General features: G+C 39.6%; 1 long non-coding RNA gene across 5 annotated transcripts; it reads left to right on the top strand.

Moving 5' to 3' along the window:
* The first annotated feature begins 465 nt into the window (after window positions 1–465).
* LOC137237090 (uncharacterized) lies at window positions 466–9674 on the top strand. Of its 5 annotated transcripts, XR_010948814.1 has the most exons (7): window positions 468–910; window positions 1105–2456; window positions 2530–2732; window positions 2792–3022; window positions 5191–5413; window positions 9206–9428; window positions 9489–9674. It is a non-coding gene; the product is annotated as an uncharacterized lncRNA (long non-coding RNA). The 5 variants fall into 5 exon arrangements; XR_010948812.1 differs by having other exon boundaries at window positions 466–910; window positions 2530–2719; window positions 9206–9674; XR_010948813.1 differs by having other exon boundaries at window positions 466–910; window positions 5296–5413; window positions 9206–9674.
* The last annotated feature ends 951 nt before the right edge of the window (window positions 9675–10625 follow it).

The raw sequence follows: 10625 nt of genomic DNA, 5'->3' as shown, positions 1-10625 counted from the left end.
TTTCTTTAATTTGATGCTGGAGAAAATTGTACTAGCTGCAGAACTTAACCGCACTGGAACAATATACTATAAAAGCGTGCAATTACTGGCATATGCTGATGACATTGATATCATCGGCCTAAACACCCGCGCTGTTAGTTCTGCTTACTCCAAGCTGGAAAAAGAAGCGGTAAAGATGGGTTTGATGGTGAATGAGGACAAAACGAAGTACCTGCTGTCATCGAGCAAAGAGTCAGCGCATATGCGCCTTGGCAACCACGCTACTGTTGGCAGCCATAATTTCGAAATAGTAAAAGACTTCGTTTATTTGGGAACCAGCATCAACACTAGCAACAACATCAGCACTGAAATCCAGCGAAGAATCAATCTTGCCAATAAATGCTACTTTGGACTAGGTAGGCAATTGAAAAGTAAAGTCCTCTCTCGGCGAACGAAAATCATACTCTACAAGTCACTTATCGTACCCGTCCTGCTATATGGGGCAGAAGCATGGACCATGACAACAGCAGATGAAGCGGCTTTGGGAGTGTGCGAGAGAAAAGTTCTTCGAAAGATTTATGGACCTCTACGCGTTGGCGATGGCGAGTACCGAAGAAGATCTAATGATGAGCTTTACGAGCTATACGCAGACATCAGCATAGTCCAGCGAATTAAAACGCAGCGGCTGCGCTGGCTAGGCCATGTTATGCGAATGAAAGATGATGCTCCGGCCAAGAAAGTGTTTCTATCGGAACCCGCCTATGGAAGCAGAGGTAGAGGGCGGCCCCCACTCCGTTGGAAGGACCAGGTGGAAAACGATTTAAACTCCCTTGGTGTGACCAACTGGCGCCGGTTGGCGGAGCGAAGGAGCGACTGGCGCGCCTTGTTGGACGGCCATAACCGTTTAGACGGTTAAGCGCCAATTAAGTAAGTAAGTAAGTTGATTTTTTCTTGTATTTCGTTAGTTTTTTCAAATATAGTTCACATACTTTCACCAGTATTGAAACCTTATTGGCTCCCTCGACAAAAAATATAAGAGAAAATACAAGAAAAATACATAGAAAATAAAGTAGCGTCATATGGGAGTTTGATTTGTTTGCAATTACAGCACCATTATATTTGCAGGAGGCTTTCACAGCTACAAAAATTAAGGCGGATTTAAACAGACGCTTTGGTTGCGTTGCATTCATTAATTCATCTGTCGGGCGAAATATCGAAAAATTTACATAAATGCTTTGGTTGCGTGCCTACGCTAAACTATATTTCAAAAAACTAACGAAATACAAGAAAAATACAACCTTTCATTAAAAACAAACGAGCCAGTTTGTTTTTCGATAGGTTTTTTTGTGATTCGGCCGTTTTTTCTTTATTTTTTTCAGACAAATGAAAGTTTTTTTTTTAGTTTGAAAATTTGGTGCATAAAAACACAATTAGAATCAAGTTTCTTGTGAAAAAAGTGAACCATTAGAGAAAGAAATAATTTGCGCGTGTTATTTGCATTGTTTTATTGTTAAAAATGTTAATGTAAAAATAAAATGTAAAACATAAACAAAAACATGACAAGCTCGCTAATTATGGGGGAATAGTGGCCTCGCTTTTTCATGATAGAAATTTTTTTTGTGTTTTGAAGTTCCGATAAAGTTTCGTTAGTTTTTTTAGCTTGAAATCCAACCAAAAATAAAGCAGTGTCATATATGCTTTGGAAGTGACCAAAGCGTTTTTTATAATTTTGCCCTTATGCATTTGTGTAAACAGCCTTAGAAGTGAAATTTTTCCATGTTACACGTGTGGCGCTTTATATTTTGACTCTAATTTAAATAAATTTTGCTTTCTGTATGTTTCCGCATTGTTGCAGGCTACAAATCTAGTATTCTTATTTCCGCGGAAATATATGCAACGATTACATCTGTAAATACTACAGTTTTATATAACTATTAAATGCAACTCAGCTTGAAGTACTCTTACGTACCAAAAATGCAACTCTAGACCTGAGAGTTGCATCAGGTGAGCGAGGCTGTTTGTAGTTTTGACGTTTATCGCTTAGTTGACACACTTGATATAGGTACAGTATGATTCCGGGAAACATTTTAAAACGATGAAAAACTATAATTGTGGTAATTAAACTAAAAATGTGCTTGTGCTACGGACTTTTAGGTGTGACGTGTGTTAGCTGTTTAGGCACTTCTAAATTAACCTGGCGCATTAACTAGAGGCAGCCAAGTCCTCTTGCCACCAATTGGAATTGGAAGATTCGATTTCCAAAACTAAAAAAGGTAACGTTTTCAAGACAGTGCACAACCTAAACAAAGGTTGTATCAAAAGACGCGTGTCGAGATCCGTTTTTAGAATCTGAAAGTTGTATAGAATCGACGGGATGGCCTAGAAGGTTTCAGGTGGTCATACTAAATCGCTCCCGGGGAGTATCCTTATCGCTACAACCAAAGCAACATTATTTACTCTCTGCTTTTCATTCATACGTATGTGTATTTTTAAATAATAAAAGAAATGTTATATTCTAATATATATCATCTCTGCCGGGGTGCCATTCAGCTCAGGATATGCCAAAACAACAAGAAACCTACAATTAAGTGCAGATTCACGTGTCATTTGCCAAGGATTTACCGGTAAACAAGGTACTTTCCACAACCAACATGCTTTGGAATACGGTACAAAATTGGGTGGATGTATTTTCCCAAAAAAGGGTGGAACTACGCATCTTGGTTTGCCAGTATTTGCTTCGGTAATTTATATTGGTTTGTATTGATTAAAAATTGCAATAGTAGATAATGTAATGTGAATTAAAATTGAATAGGTAGCCGAAGCAAAAAATGCAACTGATCCGCATGCAACTGTTGTTTATGTGCCGCCACCGGGAGCTGCTGCTGCTATCATAGCAGTATTACAAGCACGACATTTCTTTGATTGGTTGCATAATCGAAATTGTGCCCTAACATGATATGGTTCGCGTTAAGCACGCTATGTTAAAGCAAAATAAATCTCGTCTAGTCAGGCCCGATTGTTCAGGATCATCGCACCAGAAAGGGTAAGTAAATTGCCTACCATATTAAATATATAAACAACATGTATGAATTTGTTAGTGATAATTTGTCATGCTTTTGTTGATAATCAACTGAAGAAGGCAAATACCAAAGAGTTCGAAGTTCATGTAAATACCAATTGATTTCTTTAAATAGCGTTTGGAGAACAAAACCCATATGTATGTATGCATACAACTGCATAGAAAGGGAGGGATTAATTAATTATGATCAGTAGATTTATAGGATTTTTATTATTTTCCCTGCGTCGTCGTTGCCATTACATTGCGTTAAGAGAGGACATCAACACCTTACCCACAACCAGTTAAAATTTTAGTATATTTTGCTCTTTCCATTACTGATTCAAAACGTGGGAAGTTATATATGTAGCATTCCATGGAGAATGGTAAATTTTAGCAGACTTTCGCATTGCGGTCATTATTAATATTCAATCCCTAGAAGGTTCAATGTAGTCATATCAATAGGTCCGGAGATGGTCGGGTTAGTACCTCAATGGTGCTTGTTACCGGAACGTAGATAGATAATTTATTGAGGATTGCACAGTGACTTGCACATCTCCTTCACAGCACCTCATCGTAGCCGACTTCTTTGATGAACTCTAGCAGAGTTCTTGGCTTGAGGGATTAAATGTGGGAATGCACTGGCCATGGTGAGCCCATAAAACTTAGCCCTACTTCTCCCTCCCCCCCCCCCCCCCCCCTTCTCCTAATAAATGCCCCTGTGAGCCAACTGACAGGAACGGCTCGGGATCGATGGGTCATGCAGTTCCTGTGTCTCGTTCCCGGTTGTCCGCCTGCTCTTGTTGTAGCAGTGCTTCGCCCCATCCAATAGGTGCGACAGATCACAAATTGTCATCAATGTCCTCTAACGGGAGTCCAAGGAAACAGAAAGTTTCAACAGGGGTGGACCATAATGAGAGGAGTGTTAGAGGCGTTGGTTCCACAATACAGCTAAAGAGATGGTTGGTGTCATGTGGGGACATATTATAAGCAGGACATATGTTTTGTATGTCGGGGTTGATTCTGGATAGGTAAGAGTTTAACCTGTTACAGTATCCAGATCGAAGTTGGGCTAGAGTGACTCCCGTTTCCTTAGGGAGAGTGCGTTCCTACTCTGCTAGTTTTTTTCTTTGAGTACAGGATTCACCGGGCAATTCCTGGCATAGAAGTCCGACGGCTGTTTGTGGAGTTCACTCAGGACCTGCTTGTGTTTTTCAGCTTCATACGGCTGTGTTCTCAGGTGCCGTATTTTCTCATAATGTAATGAGGGCGTGAACAACAAGAGGCCACACAAGATTTGTAAAAGTTACGAGGACGTCGGGTTTTGGGGTCAAGCCCAAAGCAACCTGTCCGATGCAACCATCCCTTGCACGTGACACACTGACAAGAGTATGACCGGGGTCACGGACACGGATTGGGTTCGATACCTTCCCGGAGGAGGAGAGTATGGCGCAGACCCGCTGCATGGATCTGCTGGGAGGATGATAATTTGTGGGAGGGACGCAACAAACTAAACACTAGAGTCCGTCTGCTCATTACCCTGTACTCCCCTGTGGCCTGGGACCCAGTGCAACCGTACTACGTTGTGCACCCAAGGACCAGTGCTGACTTTATTTCAAACGCCACAATTGCCTTTAGTGGGGCCTGACTGTCTGACTGAGTATGGCAATTGTTTCATTGGAGTATAAGCGCTGAAGGTTCAGCGAATACTTCCACTTGAAAGTTGCTTTTAGAGGTACTGATATTTTGGCTCTGGGTCCGGAGACTCTGGCTTCAATCCCCTCTGGCGTCTTCGAACCAGGGCCGTAGAGAGAAAATCCGGGCCCGGGACTAAAAAAATTTACGGGCCCCCTATAAAAAATCCACTAATACATTTGATTAACGTGAATTAATGACGTTTCATTCATAAATCATTATTGATGGATTACATCAAAAAAAATTTTTGCCACATCAACTAAATGATTTTTGGCTAAGAGCTGACAATAAAATTAACACAGAATATTTACTATTTGTTTTATTTTATTGTAACGTAGAAATAAAATTCTCTTTTAACAGCCACATATTATTTTAAATAATCTTTTCTAGTTATTTGGTAATATTTTCATACATTTCTGATAAATTTAATGATGATTATAAATTTTAATTATTCAATATAGAATGTTCGGATATCAAAGAGTGGCTTTACTTGCTTTTTTCGCTGCAAAATTTTTTATAATAATATCAAAATTTAACTGTCTTTCCAAAACGGATGCAACACAAAGCGTGGCAAGTCCTAAAACTCGCTCTTTAGATGAACACGATCTATGAAAGTCTTTCATTCTTGAAAGGACGCTGAAGGAACGTTCTGCACTAGATACAGTGACAGGTAAAGTGCAAAAGGTACGTAAACCAATACAAAAGTTGGGGGAAAATTGTATACATATTTTGAAAATAGACGGCATTTAGCAATTCCAATGGTGACAGACCTTTATCAAAATTTGCTTCGTAAATGTGTTTCAAGTGAACTATTTCACATTCTAAGCTTTGAGAAATATCCGACTTGTATCGCTCGCCCGAACAGTAGTTTCATCCATGTCTTAAATTGCCACAAAAAGGAAAACTTTTCCTTCAAATTTCTTATAGCTGCAAATCGTTCAGTAATGCCAGTGATTACCGAATCAACGATCACCAAGAATGTATTGTTTTTGAAATCAGACCCTGAATCATCCGTAATCATCTCATTTAAATTATCTTCAGAACGCCTTTTGGGTTTTCTCTTTCGAATGTCCGGAAACTTTGGCGAGATGATCAATTGAATAGCAACTGTTTTGCATTCGTTTAAAATTGTTTCCCATTGGTTCCTGATCAACTTCAAATCAGCTAATAAGGCATCTAGATTTCGGACCTCAACATCTGTGGTGGCGTCACTCGCTTGGAGGACCACGCTTCTTTCATTAATGGTAGGGTTTTGAACCAAATTCAGGACAGCAAGATACATTCGAACTTGTGGATGTACTTGAGAATGCCGGTAACATCGCCGTATGCTTGCGCAGTCAAATTTGGCTTTTGGCTGAAAGACTATGAAGAGAGCTAGGTAGATTTTTTTTTGAGGATGTCACATCGTTGTGGAGTGCTGCCGAAGAAAATAATTGCAGCCGTACATGGAACTTGGGATGGGGAGGAAGGTTTAATGTGGTCACATAAATCGTTCCCGAGAAGGTCGGGCTACCACCTTAATGGTGCTGTGGTACCGGAGCGTACCGGATCTGTATCCGGCAAAGGACCATCACATCGATAATACTCCTCAAAGCCTTCGGGGAGTAACCTTATCGCTACAACAACAACAACAACAATAGAGGTACTCCTACCCCAGAAAATGGTCAACATTTATAGTGCATACAAAGAACATTTCAACTCACCAAATTCACTCATATTAACAGAGTATATGTGGAACTTAAGAGCGAATTGAGAGTTTCACAAAGTTGCACTGCCACACCGCCATTTTATACAGGGTAAAAGTGTAACGCTTTTGCGTTGCGAGCAGGCAAGAATTTTCACAAAAGAACGGAATACCCCGTAAAGGCGTAGCGTGTTTTTTAGAATAGAACAACAACGCTTGCGTAACACTTTATCCAGAAAAGAAAACGCTATCATAGCTGCCGGTTGCACAAGGCGAGTAATCAGCATTCGAGTTTTTGTCGAGAATGTGACGTAGTGCTCCGTTGTAAGCTCCTTTCATATTGGCGCCGTTATCGTACCCTTGTGCACGACAATCTTCAATCATGTATGGCAAATTAGATCAGCGATTTTCTGAGCAGTTTTTTGGTTACAATTCACGAAAGCCAAAATCTGTTCTGGAATTGTAAATTTGTTGCTTTCGAATTGAAATGGAGTGAGCGCAAAATGAACGTAGTCAACGTGACTAGCATCAAGCATAGCATCAACGATAATAGCAAAATACTTAGCTTTCTTGCCTTGATCTAATAAAGTTTCCCTCACATGCTTTGCACAAATTACTATAAACTCGTTCTGAATGTCTGGGGAAAGATAGTGAACTTGTAAACGTTTGTGCTGCTATTGTGAAATCCTAACTTTCTCCAAATGATCTCTAAGTATCGGATCATAATGGCTTATGAGATCTCAGATGCCCAAAAAATGTCCATCCTTTCGCTTTTTGAAAAAAAAAATAGTGTTCAAAATTCTATATAAAATTTCTTTCCACTTTTGAGTTTCAGTGATTAGCTGTTCATTGATAAGTGTATCAATTGTAGCCTCCTTTCAAATTAGGTTTTGTAAAGATCGCCATTGAATATAACATTTAATGTGATCTTCAGTATTTTCGTGTGATGGCAGTTTAGCGTATAGCTTCTTCCATACCTGGAATTTCAAATATTCGCCAGGACAACAAATTTTAGGTCGATTTAAAGTATTGGTGCTTAACAGACGACATGGTAGGCAATAAAAAGCATTGCTACTGGCACTCCACACCAACCAGTGACGCTCCACTTTCTCTCCATTTGGCAAGATTCTGTTTAACAACGAGGTAGGAAATGCCTCGTCATGACAATCACGTGGAAAAATAACAGGGCACCTTTGATGACCTCGACGAATTATTTCGTTGACTTCTTCAGATCGCAAAAACTCATTATTCACGGTACCGATATCGAAGTCGTTTAAATAATCTAGACTTTGATACAGAGTTGGTGGTATTGTTGGAAGGCTTTTTGAAGATGAACCTTCATCAGTGTTACCACGAAAACTTTACGATTTCGGATTCACATATATTTTTGTTTGTTATTTTTATTGTCTCCTCACTGTTCGAGGGACCAGGTAAAAAATCATTATCAATATTCGTTGCTTTTGAAATTCGGCTTAAAATTTCCACATGGAACAACTAAAGACTCCTGAATTAAAAAAAATGTCTTAGTACATCTAAATCGCGGGCCCTCCGAGAAATACCGGGCCCCCTGAGAAATATCGTGCCCTGCGCTTGCCAGGCTAAGGCTCCAGCTATTAGGAGTGATAAAGCTGTCAGATCTAGAAGCAGCAAGTGGCTTAAGTCCTAGGAAGCTTCTAGTATTTGTCAAGAGGACGGAGTTTTTTATAACATAGGTCCTGGTTCTTGATAGGGTTTTCAGCTTGGTCGTTAAAACAAATTTCTGGTAACACTACGGACTCATTCAGTCTATGTGAGATCCTCATGAACCGGCAACTTCAACCTAACCTATATTTTGTGTTTTGGTTTTTACTTTAGAATCTACCGGTTAAGTAAGCGATATCAGCTAACTAAGCGCCTTCAAATGTAGATCCATAAAGAACATGAGGTCGCCATAGCCTCGGCTGTTAAAGAAACAGGATTCGCCACGGGTAGGTGACATTGACAGTTGGGTTGGAGAGCCTATATATTGCGCTGTCAACCCATTGAAAGGATTGCGCTACCAAACCCCTTGAATCAATTTGGTATTTTAGTCGCCTCTTACGACAGGCATAGCTACCACGGGTATACTCTAAGCCCACTAACCCGCTGGAGCCATGAGAAGCGTGAGTGCACTTTGGGTGTCGCAAGGCAAGTTCCGTCGTGCCTGGTGTTGTTGGGTGAGCGGCCAGGCAAGGCAGCAGGGTACACATGCACGATTCAGGAGGATACCCTCGCTGAACCCAGAAAATCTGGGAAAATTAGATGTACTGCTCAGATCCAGCAAACGAGTATGTTCTGAACTGGCATATGATAAACTTGCAGACAACCAAACGTTTACTTTCCTGTCCAAAAGGGAATTTGTGCTCGGCACTGCTGCTAAAGAAAAATAGACGTAGTCATATCAATTCGTTCCCGGGTTACTGGGGGAAAGCAGTTTTAGCATTACTTTGCCCGTTTCAATTTGCACATCCATTCAAAAAATTTCGCATAATGGATTAAACAGTCATCTGCATTTATTCGTTTTTGTTTTTGTAGCACGCCTAATTTACTATCTATTACCCCAACATCTATCAATTATCCCTTGTTATAATCTTCGGGTACCCCCGCTACCGGAAGATGCCTTGGCATGGTGGAAGTTCACTTGAATTTATTTTACAGGTCCTGATTCTGGTTATCTGAAATCCCCTTGAGTATCTTGTATTTATTAAGCACTTCCGGTTATATTAAAAACTTATTATCTATCCTTACTGATATTCGTTTCTTTTTCATTCTAGGTAATTCGATTTGACGATGTGGGCATAGCAATATTCCAGCTGTGGCTGTAAGAAGAACGTACATTTGCTCAAACTACAAGAAAACTGCGACAACTGTCCCTCGGCCTTTTTAGTATCACATATAAGACCCTACCACGCATATTATGGAAAGGGTCAAGTTCAAAGGCTCAACATCACCTGCAAATCGACTTTGATAGCACGTAATGGGGCTGCATATATTCCGGTATTATATCTACAACACTCATATCTAAGCAAACTGATACTAACAACATCACTCGCGCAGGAAAAATTGAGCACCATCAGTGTGAGCTTCGAAACTCAAAATGGTTTCAGAAAGGGCACGACCACGAATGAGTTTATGTCTTTACATATGTAGTTTGTACATATAAATATGCACATATGCAAGGTTTACTAGAAAATTAAGGAAATTATTTGTAAAAACCATTGTATACATAATTTATTCATAATTAAATATTATTTAAACAAAAGGGACGCGTTTCATTCATATAAAAAGCGAATTGACAGAAGGTAACCGGTGCGGGTAACCGATAGGCCAGTTACCTGTGTTGTTGTTGTATATGTTTTGGTTAGCGATAACGAAAACATACCTAATGAAGTAACTTAAAAATGTAAATAAAATCGAGCGAGAAGGAATGTCGAAAACACAATAGGTAAGAGCGAGAAAGCGAGTCACACGTACACTATTTTGAGAGAGCGCATGGGTTACCTTTTTCACGACAGCAATGTAAAAATCATTAAGACGATAATTGGTGACCAAGTTATTCGTAACGATTAAGTAATCGATTAGGTAACGGGTACCTGTCTTGTAGGGTTGTGATTTGTGTGCTAGAGCTGGATTTCGATTCGACCCTTAATCGATTTAATCGATGCTTTTCGACAACATGCTAGAGCTGGATTTCGATTCGATTCGTAATCGATCTTTTTTTTAGAAATGTAGAATCGATTTAAAAAAAAAATTGTTCGATTCTTTAGCCATCGAAGTTTTCGTTATTATATACTTTACGGACACTTGAGGAAATACATATTCTGTAATTTTTGTTAAATTTAGCTTATTGTGTTTGTGGCTTCGAGAGAAAGGAGAATGATAAAGACATTTCTTCGCACTTCTGGCAAGCAATATATTGAACATGTGTTTATCTATTTTGTGGTATGATATGTGTTCAGTACGAAATGAAAACTAATTAATACCACATTTTTAGATTCTAGTATGCCAATTGAAAGTGACCCTGAAGAGGAATTCAATCTTATAAGTAATCCAAAGATGCGTAGATCTGTTGTCTGGAAGTACTTCAGTCAAGTGCAGGGCGATTCTGCGAAATGCAAATTGTGCGGAAAAAATGCAAAACAGGTGGAAATACAACCAATTTGTTAAATCACTTGAAGCGGTCACATCCAACGA

Source organism: Eurosta solidaginis, chromosome 1 (assembly GCF_040869045.1).
Source record: "Eurosta solidaginis isolate ZX-2024a chromosome 1, ASM4086904v1, whole genome shotgun sequence".
NCBI classification, from domain to species: domain Eukaryota; kingdom Metazoa; phylum Arthropoda; class Insecta; order Diptera; family Tephritidae; genus Eurosta; species Eurosta solidaginis.
Note: the sequence above shows the minus strand (reverse complement) of the source record. Positions and strands in the feature narration are given on the sequence as shown.